Below are 14,144 nucleotides of genomic sequence, written 5' to 3'. Positions count from 1 at the left end.
CTCAATCCTCAGGCATCAATACTCAACCTTCAATGCTCAATCCTCAATCCTCAATCCTCAATCCTCATTCCCCAGCCCTCAGTCCTCATTCCTCAAACCTCAATCCTCAACCCTCAGTCCTCATATTCAATTCTCAATTCTCAATCCTCAATCCTCAATCCTCCATCTTCAATCCTCAATAGTCAATCTCCAATCCTCAATCCTCAATCCTCGATCCTCAATCCTCAGGCATCAATACTCAATCTTCTATACTCAATCCTCAATCCTCAATCCTCAATCCTCAATCCTCAATATTCAATCATCAATACTCAATCTTCAACCCTCAATCTTCAATCCTCAATACTCAATCTTCAATCCTCAATCCTCAAACCTCAATCCTCAATCCTCAATCCTCAATATTCAATCCTCAATACTCAATATTCAATCCTCAATCCTCAATCCTCTTATATTCAATCCTCAATACTCAATCTTTAATCATCAATACTCAATCTTCAACCCTCAATCTTCAATCCTCAATGCTCAATCTTCAATCCTCAATCCGCAATATTCAATCCGCAATATTCAATCTTCAATACTCAATCTTCAATCAGCAATCCTCAATCCTCAATTCTCTGTCGTCAATCCTCAGTCATCAATCCTCAATCTTCAATACTCAATCGTCAATCCTTAGTCCTCAATCCTCAATCCTCAATCCTCGTTCCTCAAACCTCAATCCTCAACCCTCAGTCTTCATACTCAATCCTCAAACCTCAATCCTCAATCCTCAATATTCAATTATCAATCCTCAAACCTCAATCCTTAATCCTCACTCTTCAATCCTAAATACCCAATCCTTAATCTTCAATCCTCAATCCTCGATCCTCAATCCTCAATCCTCAATCCTCATTCTTCAATCCTCAATACCCAATCCTCAATCTTCAATCCTCAAACATCAATCCTCAATTCTCAATCATCAATCCTCAGTCCTCAGTCGTCGAATCTCAATCCCCGACACTTAGCCCTCATCCTCAATCCTCAGTCCTCAATCCTCAATCCTCAAACCTAAATCCTCTACCGTCAGTCCTCGTCCTCAATCCTCAAACCTCGATCCTCAACCCTCAGTCTTCATCCTCAATCCTCAAACCTCAATCCTCAATCCTCAATATTCAACCCTCAGCCCTCATCCTCCATCCTCAATCCTCAATCCTCAATCCTCAATCTTGAATCCTCAATTCTCAATCTTCAATCCTCGATCCTCAATCCTCAATCCTCAATATTCAATCATCAATACTCAATCTTCAACCCTCAATCTTCAATCCTCAGTACTCAATCTTCAATCCTCAATCCTCAATCCTCAATCCTCAATCCTCAATCCTCAATCCTCAATCCTCAGGCATCAATACTCAATCTACAATGTTCAATCCTCAGTCCTTAATCCTCAATCCACAATCCTCAACCTTCAATACTCAATACTCAATCTTCAATCCTCAATCCTCAATCCTCAATCCTCAATCCTCAATCCTCAATCCTCAGGCATCAATACTCAATCTTCAATACTCAACCCTCAATCCTCAATCCTCAATCCTCAATCCTCAAACCTCAATCCTCAATCCTCAATATTCAATCATCAATACTCAATCTTCAATCCGCAATCCTCAATCCTCAATCCTCAACCCTCAATCCTCATTCCTCAAACCTCAATCCTCAACCCTCAGTCCTCATACTCAATTCTCAATTCTCAATCCTCAATTCTCAATCCTCAATCTTCAGTCCTCAATAATCAATCTCCAATTCTAGATCCTCAATCCCCAATCTTCAATCCTTAATCCTCAATCTTCAATCCCCAATCCCCAGTACTCAATCTTCAATCCTCAATGCTCAATCCTCAATCCTCAATCCTCAGTCCTCAATCCTCAATCCTCAATCCTCAATCCTCAACCCTCAGCCCTCATCCTCCATCCTCAATCCTCAATCCACAATCCTCGATCTTCAATCCTCAATTCTCAATCTTCAATCCTCGATCCTCAATCATCAATCCTCAATCCTCAATCCTCAGGCATCAATACTCAACCTTCAATGCTCAATCCTCAATCCTCAATCCTCAATCCTCATTCCCCAGCCCTCAGTCCTCATTCCTCAAACCTCAATCCTCAACCCTCAGTCCTCATATTCAATTCTCAATTCTCAATCCTCAATCCTCAATCCTCAATCTTCAATCCTCAATAGTCAATCTCCAATCCTCAATCCTCAATCCTCGATCCTCAATCCTCAGGCATCAATACTCAATCTTCTATACTCAATCCTCAATCCTCAATCCTCAATCCTCAATCCTCAAACCTCAATCCTCAATCCTCAATATTCAATCATCAATACTCAATCTTCGATCCTCAATCCTCAATCCTCAATCCTCAATCCTCAATCCTCAATCCTCAGTCCTCTGGCATCAATACTCAATCTACAGTATTCAATCCTCAATCCTTAATCCTCAATCCACAATCCTCAACATTCAATACTCAATACTCAATCTTCAATCCTCAATCCTCAATCCTCAATCCTCAACCCTCAATCCTCAATCCTCAATACTCAATCCTCAATACTCAATCTTCAATCACAAATCCTCAATCCTCAATTCTCAGTCGTCAATCCTCAGTCACCAATCCTCAATCTTCAATACTCAATCGTCAATCCTTAGTCCTCAATCCTCAATCCTCAATCCTCGTTCCTCAAACCTCAATCCTCAACCCTCAGACTTCATCCTCAATCCTCAATCCTCAGTCCTCAATATTCAATCATCAATATTCAATCTTCAATCCGCAACCCTCAATCCTCAATTCTCAATCCTCAATCCTCAATCTTCAACCCTGAATCCTCAATCCTCAATCCTCAATATTCAATCGTCAATACTCAATCTTCAATCCTCAATCCTCAATCCTCAATTCTCAATCCTCAATCCTCAATCCTCAATCCTCAATCCTCAATCCTCAATCCTCAATCCACAATCATCAACCTTCTATACTCAATAATCAGTCTCCAATCCTAGATCCTCAATCCTCAATCCTCAATCCTCAATCTTCAACCCTGAATCCTCTATCCTCAATACTCAATCCTCAATCTTCAATCCTCAATGCTCAATCTTCAATCCTCAATCCTCAATCCTCTATCCTCAATCCTCAATCTTCAACCCTCAACACTCAATCCTCAATCCTCAATCCTCAATCCACAGGCATCAATACTGAATCTTCAATGCTCAATCCTCAATCCTCAATCCTCAATCCTCATTACCCAACCCTCAATCCTCATTCCTCAAACCTCAATCCTCAACCCTCAGTCCTCATACTCAATACTCAATTCTCAATCCTGAATCCTCAATCCTCAATCTTCATTCCTCAATAATCAATCTCCAATCCTCAATCCTCAATCCTCGATACTCAATCCTCAGGCATCAATACTCAATCTTCAATACTCAATCCTCAATCCTCAATCCTCAATCCTCAATCCTCAAACCTCAATCCTCAATCGTCAATATTCAATCATCAATACTCAATCTTCAATCCTCAATCCTCAATCCTCAATCCTCAATCCTCAATCCTCAATCCTCAATATTCAATCATCAATACTCAATTTTCAAACCTCAATCTTCAATCCTCGCTACTCAATCTTCAATCCTCAATCCTCAATCCTCAATCCTCAATCCTCAATCGTCAGGCATCAATACTCAATCTACAATATTCAATCCTCAATCCTTAATCCTCAATCCACAATCCTCAACCTTCAATACTCAATACTCAATCTTCAATCCTCAATCCTCAATCCTCAATCCTCAATCCTCAATCCTCAATTCGCAATATTCAATCCTCAATACTCAATCTTCAATCATCAATCCTCAATCCTCAATTCTCAGTCGTCAATCCTCAGTCATCAATCCTCAATCTTCAATACTCAATCGTCAATCCTTAGTCCACAATCTTCAAACCTCAATCTTCAATCCTCAATACTCAATCTTCAATCCTTAATCCTCAATCCTCATTCCTCAATCCTCAATCCTCAATCTTCAACCCTGAATCCTCAATCCTCAATACTCAATCTTCAATCCTCAATCCTCAATCCTCAGTCCTCAATCCTCAATCCTCAATCCTCAATCCTCAACCCTCAGCCCTCATCCTCCATCCTCAATCCTCAATCCTCAATCCTCAATCTTGAATCCTCAATTCTCAATCTTCAATCCTCGATCCTCAATCCTCAATCCTCAATATTCAATCATCAATACTCAATCTTCAACCCTCAATCTTCAATCCTCAATACTCAATCTTCAATCCTCAATCCTCAATCCTCAATCCTCAATCCTCAATCCTCAATCCTCAATCCTCAGGCATCAATACTCAATCTACAATGTTCAATCCTCAGTCCTTAATCCTCAATCCACAATCCTCAACCTTCAATACTCAATACTCAATCTTCAATCCTCAATCCTCAATCCTCAATCCTCAATCCTCAATCCTCAATCCTCAGGCATCAATACTCAATCTTCAATGCTCAATCCTCAATCCTCAATCCTCTATCCTCATTCCCCAACCCTCAATCCTCATTCCTCAAACCTCAACCCTGAACCCTCAGTCCTCATACTCAATTCTCAATTCTCAATCCTCAATCCTCAATCCTCAATCTTCAATCCTCAATAATCAATCTCCAATCCTCAATCCTCAATTCTCGATCCTCAATCCTCAGGCATCAATACTCAGTCTTCAATACTCAACCCTCAATCCTCAATCCTCAATCCTCAATCCTCGATCCTCAATCCTCAATCCTCAATATTCAATCATCAATACTCAATCTTCAACCCTCAATCTTCAATCCTCAATACTCAATCTTCAATCCTCAGTCCTCAATCCTCAATCCTCAATCCTCAATCCTCAATCCTCAATCCTCAGGCATCAATACTCAATCTACAATGTTCAATCCTCAGTCCTTAATCCTCAATCCACAATCCTCAACCTTCAATACTCAATACTCAATCTTCAATCCTCAATCCTCAATCCTCAATCCTCAATCCTCAATCCTCAATCCTCAGGCATCAATACTCAATCTTCAATACTCAACCCTCAATCCTCAATCCTCAATCCTCAATCCTCAAACCTCAATCCTCAATCCTCAATATTCAATCATCAATACTCAATCTTCAATCCGCAATCCTCAATCCTCAATCCTCAACCCTCAATCCTCATTCCTCAAACCTCAATCCTCAACCCTCAGTCCTCATACTCAATTCTCAATTCTCAATCCTCAATTCTCAATCCTCAATCTTCAGTCCTCAATAATCAATCTCCAATTCTAGATCCTCAATCCCCAATCTTCAATCCTTAATCCTCAATCTTCAATCCCCAATCCCCAGTACTCAATCTTCAATCCTCAATGCTCAATCCTCAATCCTCAATCCTCAGTCCTCAATCCTCAATCCTCAATCCTCAATCCTCAACCCTCAGCCCTCATCCTCCATCCTCAATCCTCAATCCACAATCCTCGATCTTCAATCCTCAATTCTCAATCTTCAATCCTCGATCCTCAATCATCAATCCTCAATCCTCAATCCTCAGGCATCAATACTCAACCTTCAATGCTCAATCCTCAATCCTCAATCCTCAATCCTCATTCCCCAGCCCTCAGTCCTCATTCCTCAAACCTCAATCCTCAACCCTCAGTCCTCATATTCAATTCTCAATTCTCAATCCTCAATCCTCAATCCTCAATCTTCAATCCTCAATAGTCAATCTCCAATCCTCAATCCTCAATCCTCGATCCTCAATCCTCAGGCATCAATACTCAATCTTCTATACTCAATCCTCAATCCTCAATCCTCAATCCTCAATCCTCAAACCTCAATCCTCAATCCTCAATATTCAATCATCAATACTCAATCTTCGATCCTCAATCCTCAATCCTCAATCCTCAATCCTCAATCCTCAATCCTCAGTCCTCTGGCATCAATACTCAATCTACAGTATTCAATCCTCAATCCTTAATCCTCAATCCACAATCCTCAACATTCAATACTCAATACTCAATCTTCAATCCTCAATCCTCAATCCTCAATCCTCAACCCTCAATCCTCAATCCTCAATACTCAATCCTCAATACTCAATCTTCAATCACAAATCCTCAATCCTCAATTCTCAGTCGTCAATCCTCAGTCACCAATCCTCAATCTTCAATACTCAATCGTCAATCCTTAGTCCTCAATCCTCAATCCTCAATCCTCGTTCCTCAAACCTCAATCCTCAACCCTCAGACTTCATCCTCAATCCTCAATCCTCAGTCCTCAATATTCAATCATCAATATTCAATCTTCAATCCGCAACCCTCAATCCTCAATTCTCAATCCTCAATCCTCAATCTTCAACCCTGAATCCTCAATCCTCAATCCTCAATATTCAATCGTCAATACTCAATCTTCAATCCTCAATCCTCAATCCTCAATTCTCAATCCTCAATCCTCAATCCTCAATCCTCAATCCTCAATCCTCAATCCTCAATCCACAATCATCAACCTTCTATACTCAATAATCAGTCTCCAATCCTAGATCCTCAATCCTCAATCCTCAATCCTCAATCTTCAACCCTGAATCCTCTATCCTCAATACTCAATCCTCAATCTTCAATCCTCAATGCTCAATCTTCAATCCTCAATCCTCAATCCTCTATCCTCAATCCTCAATCTTCAACCCTCAACACTCAATCCTCAATCCTCAATCCTCAATCCACAGGCATCAATACTGAATCTTCAATGCTCAATCCTCAATCCTCAATCCTCAGTCCTCATTACCCAACCCTCAATCCTCATTCCTCAAACCTCAATCCTCAACCCTCAGTCCTCATACTCAATACTCAATTCTCAATCCTGAATCCTCAATCCTCAATCTTCATTCCTCAATAATCAATCTCCAATCCTCAATCCTCAATCCTCGATACTCAATCCTCAGGCATCAATACTCAATCTTCAATACTCAATCCTCAATCCTCAATCCTCAATCCTCAATCCTCAAACCTCAATCCTCAATCGTCAATATTCAATCATCAATACTCAATCTTCAATCCTCAATCCTCAATCCTCAATCCTCAATCCTCAATCCTCAATCCTCAATATTCAATCATCAATACTCAATTTTCAAACCTCAATCTTCAATCCTCGCTACTCAATCTTCAATCCTCAATCCTCAATCCTCAATCCTCAATCCTCAATCGTCAGGCATCAATACTCAATCTACAATATTCAATCCTCAATCCTTAATCCTCAATCCACAATCCTCAACCTTCAATACTCAATACTCAATCTTCAATCCTCAATCCTCAATCCTCAATCCTCAATCCTCAATCCTCAATTCGCAATATTCAATCCTCAATACTCAATCTTCAATCATCAATCCTCAATCCTCAATTCTCAGTCGTCAATCCTCAGTCATCAATCCTCAATCTTCAATACTCAATCGTCAATCCTTAGTCCACAATCTTCAAACCTCAATCTTCAATCCTCAATACTCAATCTTCAATCCTTAATCCTCAATCCTCATTCCTCAATCCTCAATCCTCAATCTTCAACCCTGAATCCTCAATCCTCAATACTCAATCTTCAATCCTCAATCCTCAATCCTCAGTCCTCAATCCTCAATCCTCAATCCTCAATCCTCAACCCTCAGCCCTCATCCTCCATCCTCAATCCTCAATCCTCAATCCTCAATCTTGAATCCTCAATTCTCAATCTTCAATCCTCGATCCTCAATCCTCAATCCTCAATATTCAATCATCAATACTCAATCTTCAACCCTCAATCTTCAATCCTCAATACTCAATCTTCAATCCTCAATCCTCAATCCTCAATCCTCAATCCTCAATCCTCAATCCTCAATCCTCAGGCATCAATACTCAATCTACAATGTTCAATCCTCAGTCCTTAATCCTCAATCCACAATCCTCAACCTTCAATACTCAATACTCAATCTTCAATCCTCAATCCTCAATCCTCAATCCTCAATCCTCAATCCTCAATCCTCAGGCATCAATACTCAATCTTCAATGCTCAATCCTCAATCCTCAATCCTCTATCCTCATTCCCCAACCCTCAATCCTCATTCCTCAAACCTCAACCCTGAACCCTCAGTCCTCATACTCAATTCTCAATTCTCAATCCTCAATCCTCAATCCTCAATCTTCAATCCTCAATAATCAATCTCCAATCCTCAATCCTCAATTCTCGATCCTCAATCCTCAGGCATCAATACTCAGTCTTCAATACTCAACCCTCAATCCTCAATCCTCAATCCTCAATCCTCAAACCTCAATCCTCAATCCTCAATATTCAATCATCAATACTCAATCTTCAATCCGCAATCCTCAATCCTCAATCCTCAACCCTCAATCCTCATTCCTCAAACCTCAATCCTCAACCCTCAGTCCTCATACTCAATTCTCAATTCTCAATCCTCAATTCTCAATCCTCAATCTTCAGTCCTCAATAATCAATCTCCAATTCTAGATCCTCAATCCCCAATCTTCAATCCTTAATCCTCAATCTTCAATCCCCAATCCCCAGTACTCAATCTTCAATCCTCAATGCTCAATCCTCAATCCTCAATCCTCAGTCCTCAATCCTCAATCCTCAATCCTCAATCCTCAACCCTCAGCCCTCATCCTCCATCCTCAATCCTCAATCCACAATCCTCGATCTTCAATCCTCAATTCTCAATCTTCAATCCTCGATCCTCAATCATCAATCCTCAATCCTCAATCCTCAGGCATCAATACTCAACCTTCAATGCTCAATCCTCAATCCTCAATCCTCAATCCTCATTCCCCAGCCCTCAGTCCTCATTCCTCAAACCTCAATCCTCAACCCTCAGTCCTCATATTCAATTCTCAATTCTCATTCCTCAATCCTCAATCCTCAATCTTCAATCCTCAATAGTCAATCTCCAATCCTCAATCCTCAATCCTCGATCCTCAATCCTCAGGCATCAATACTCAATCTTCAGTACTCAATCCTCAATCCTCAATCCTCAATCCTCAATCCTCAAACCTCAATCCTCAATCCTCAATATTCAATCATCAATACTCAATCTTCGATCCTCAATCCTCAATCCTCAATCCTCAATCCTCAATCCTCAATCCTCAATCCTCTGGCATCAATTCTCAATCTACAGTATTCAATCCTCAATCCTTAATCCTCAATCCACAATCCTCAACATTCAATACTCAATACTCAATCTTCAATCCTCAATCCTCAATCCTCAATCCTCAACCCTCAATCCTCAATCCTCAATACTCAATCCTCAATACTCAATCTTCAATCACAAATCCTCAATCCTCAATTCTCAGTCGTCAATCCTCAGTCACCAATCCTCAATCTTCAATACTCAATCGTCAATCCTTAGTCCTCAATCCTCAATCCTCAATCCTCGTTCCTCAAACCTCAATCCTCAACCCTCAGACTTCATCCTCAATCCTCAATCCTCAGTCCTCAATATTCAATCATCAATATTCAATCTTCAATCCGCAATCGTCAATCCTCAATTCTCAATCCTCAATCCTCAATCTTCAACCCTGAATCCTCAATCCTCAATACTCAATCCTCAATCTTCAATCCTCAATACTCAATCTTCAATCCTCAATCCTCAATCCTCAATCCTCAATATTCAATCGTCAATACTCAATCTTCAATCCTCAATCCTCAATCCTCAATTCTCAATCCTCAATCCTCAATCCTCAATCCTCAATCCTCAATCCTCAATCCACAATCCTCAACCTTCTATACTCAATAATCAATCTCCAATCCTAGATCCTCAATCCTCAATCCTCAATCCTCAATCTTCAACCCTGAATCCTCTATCCTCAATACTCAATCCTCAATCTTCAATCCTCAATGCTCAATCTTCAATCCTCAATCCTCAATCCTCTATCCTCAATCCTCAATCTTCAACCCTCAACACTCAATCCTCAATCCTCAATCCTCAATCCACAGGCATCAATACTCAATCTTCAATGCTCAATCCTCAATCCTCAATCCTCAATCCTCATTACCCATCCCTCAATCCTCATTCCTCAAACCTCAATCCTCAACCCTCAGTCCTCATACTCAATACTCAATTCTCAATCCTGAATCCTCAATCCTCAATCTTCATTCCTCAATAATCAATCTCCAATCCTCAATCCTCAATCCTCGATACTCAATCCTCAGGCATCAATACTCAATCTTCAATACTCAATCCTCAATCCTCAATCCTCAATCCTCAATCCTCAAACCTCAATCCACAATCCTCAATATTCAATCATCAATACTCAATCTTCAATCCTCAATCCTCAATCTTCAACCCTGAATCCTCAATCCTCAATCCTCAATCCTCAATATTCAATCGTCAATACTCAATCTTCAATCCTCAATCCTCAATCCTCAATTCTCAATCCTCAATCCTCAATCCTCAATCCTCAATCCTCAATCCTCAATCCACAATCCTCAATCTTCTATACTCAATAATCAATCTCCAATCCTAGATCCTCAATCCTCAATCCTCAATCCTCAATCTTCAACCCTGAATCCTCTATCCTCAATACTCAATCCTCAATCTTCAATCCTCAATGCTCAATCTTCAATCCTCAATCCTCAATCCTCTATCCTCAATCCTCAATCTTCAACCCTCAACACTCAATCCTCAATCCTCAATCCTCAATCCACAGGCATCAATACTCAATCTTCAATGCTCAATCCTCAATCCTCAATCCTCAATCCTCATTACCCAACCATCAATCCTCATTCCTCAAACCTCAATCCTCAACCCTCAGTCCTCATACTCAATACTCAATTCTCAATCCTGAATCCTCAATCCTCAATCTTCATTCCTCAATAATCAATCTCCAATCCTCAATCCTCAATCCTCGATACTCAATCCTCAGGCATCAATACTCAATCTTCAATACTCAATCCTCAATCCTCAATCCTCAATCCTCAATCCTCAAACCTCAATCCACAATCCTCAATATTCAATCATCAATACTCAATCTTCAATCCTCAATCCTCAATCCTCAATCCTCAATCCTCAATCCTCAATCCTCAATATTCAATCATCAATACTCAATTTTCAAACCTCAATCTTCAATCCTCATTACTCAATCTTCAATCCTCAATCCTCAATCCTCAATCCTCAATCCTCAATCCTCAGGCATCAATACTCAATCTACAATATTCAATCCTCAATCCTTAATCCTCAATCCACAATCCTCAACCTTCAATACTCAATACTCAATCTTCAATCCTCAATCCTCAATCCTCAATCCTCAATCCTCAATCCTCAATCCTCAATTCGCAATATTCAATCCTCAATACTCAATCTTCAATCATCAATCCTCAATCCTCAATTCTCAGTCGTCAATCCTCAGTCATCAATCCTCAATCTTCAATACTCAATCGTCAATCCTTAGTCCACAATCCTCAATCCTCAATCCTCGTTCCTCAAACCTCAATCCTCAATCCAAATTCCTCAATCCTCATTCTTCAATCCTCAATACCCAATCCTCAATTTCAATCCTCAATCCTCAATCCTCAATCCTCAATCCTCAATCCTCAATCCTCAATCCTCAATATTCAATCATCAATACTCAATCTTCAAACCTCAATCTTCAATCCTCAATACTCAATCTTCAATCCTTAATCCTCAATCCTCATTCCTCAATCCTCAATCCTCAATCTTCAACCCTGAATCCTCAATCCTCAATACTCAATCTTCAATCCTCAATCCTCAATCCTCAATTCTCAATCCTCAATCCTCAATCCTCAATCCTCAATCCTCAATCCTCAATCCTCAATCCACAATCCTCAACCTTCTATACTCAATAATCAATCTCCAATCCTAGATCCTCAATCCTCAATCCTCAATCCTCAATCTTCAACCCTGAATCCTCAATCCTCAATACTTAATACTCAATCTTCAATCCTCGATACTCAATCTTCAATCCTCAATCCTCAATCCTCTATCCTCAATCGTCAATCTTCAACCCTCAACACTCAATCCTCAATCCTCAATCCTCAATCCTCAATCCTCAACCCTCAATCTTCAATCCTCATTACTAATCTTCAATCCTCAATCCTCAATCCTCAATCCTCAATCCTCAATCCTCAATCCTCAATCCTCAATCCTCAATCCTCAATCTTCAACCCTGAATCCTCAATCCTCAATACTCAATCCTCAATCTTCAATCCTCAATACTCAATCTACAATCCTCAATCCTCAATCCTCAATCCTCAATCCTCAATCTTCAATCCTCAACACTCAATCTTCAATACTCAATCCTCAATCCTCAATCCTCAATCCTCATTCTTCAATCCTCAATACCCAATCCTCAATCTTCAATCCTCAATCCTCAATCCTCAATCCTAATTCCTCAATCCTCATTCTTCAATCCTCAATACCCAATCCTCAATTTCAATCCTCAATCCTCAATCCTCATTTCTCAATCCTCAGTCCTCAACCCTCAGCCCTCATCCTCCATCCTCAGTACTCAATCCTCTATCCTCAATATTCAATGCTCAATACTCAATCTTCAATCCTCATTCCTCAATCCTCAATCCTCAATCCTCAATCTTCAATCCTCAATACTCAATCTGCAATCCTCAATCCTCAAACCTCAATCATCAATCCTCAATCCTCAATCCTCAATCTTCAATCCTCAATTCTCAATCTTCAATCCTCGATCCTCAATCATCAATCCTCAATCCTCAATCCACAGGCATCAATACTCAATCTTCAATGCTCAATCCTCAATCCTCAATCCTCAATCCTCATTACCCAACCCTCAATCCTCATTCCTCAAACCTCAATCCTCAACCCTCAGTCCTCATACTCAATACTCAATTCTCAATCCTGAATCCTCAATCCTCAATCTTCATTCCTCAATAATCAATCTCCAATCCTCAATCCTCAATCCTCGATACTCAATCCTCAGGCATCAATACTCAATCTTCAATACTCAATCCTCAATCCTCAATCCTCAATCCTCAATCCTCAAACCTCAATCCTCAATCCTCAATATTCAATCATCAATACTCAATCTTCAATCCTCAATCCTCAATCCTCAATCCTCAATCCTCAATCCTCAATCCTCAATATTCAATCATCAATAATCAATTTTCAAACCTCAATCTTCAATCCTCATTACTCAGTCTTCAATCCTCAATCCTCAATCCTCAATCCTCAATCCTCAATCCTCAGGCATCAATACTCAATCTACAATATTCAATCCTCTATCCTTAATCCTCAATCCACAATCCTCAACTTTCAATACTCAATACTCAATCTTCAATCCTCAATCCTCAATCCTCAATCCTCAATCCTCAATCCTCAATCCGCAATATTCAATCCTCAATACTCAGTCTTCAATCATCAATCCTCAATCCTCAATTCTCATTCGCAATCCTCAGTCATCAATCCTCAATCTTCAATACTCAATCGTCAATCCTTAGTCCACAATCCTCAATCCTCAATCCTCGTTCCTCAAACCTCAATCCTCAATCCTAATTCCTCAATCCTCATTCTTCAATCCTCAATACCCAATACTCAATTTCAATCTTCAATCCTCAATCCTCAATCCTCAATCCTCAATCCTCAATCCTCAATATTCAATCATCAATACTCAATCTTCAAACCTCAATCTTCAATCCTCAATACTCAATCTTCAATCCTTAATCCTCAATCCTCATTCCTCAATCCTCAATCCTCAATCTTCAACCCTGAATCCTCAATCCTCAACACTCAATCTTCAACCCTCAATCCTCAATCCTCAATTCTCAATCCTCAATCCTCAATCTTCATTCCTCAATCCTCAATCCTCAATCCACAATCCTCAACCTTCTATACTCAATAATCAATCTCCAATCCTAGATCCTCAAACCTCAATCCTCAATCCTCAATCTTCAACCCTGAATACTCAATCCTCAATACTCAATACTCAGTCTTCAATCCTCGATACTCAATCTTCAATCCTCAATCCTCAATCCTCTATCCTCAATCCTCAATCTTCAACCCTCAACACTCAATCCTCAATCCTCAATCCTCAATCCTCAATCCTCAACCCTCAATCTTCAATCCTCATTACTAATCTTCAATCCTCAATCCTCAATCCTCAATCCT

This window comes from Calliopsis andreniformis, unplaced genomic scaffold (assembly GCF_051401765.1).
Source record: "Calliopsis andreniformis isolate RMS-2024a unplaced genomic scaffold, iyCalAndr_principal scaffold0030, whole genome shotgun sequence".
Classification (NCBI taxonomy): Eukaryota; Metazoa; Arthropoda; class Insecta; order Hymenoptera; family Andrenidae; genus Calliopsis; species Calliopsis andreniformis.
Note: the sequence above shows the minus strand (reverse complement) of the source record.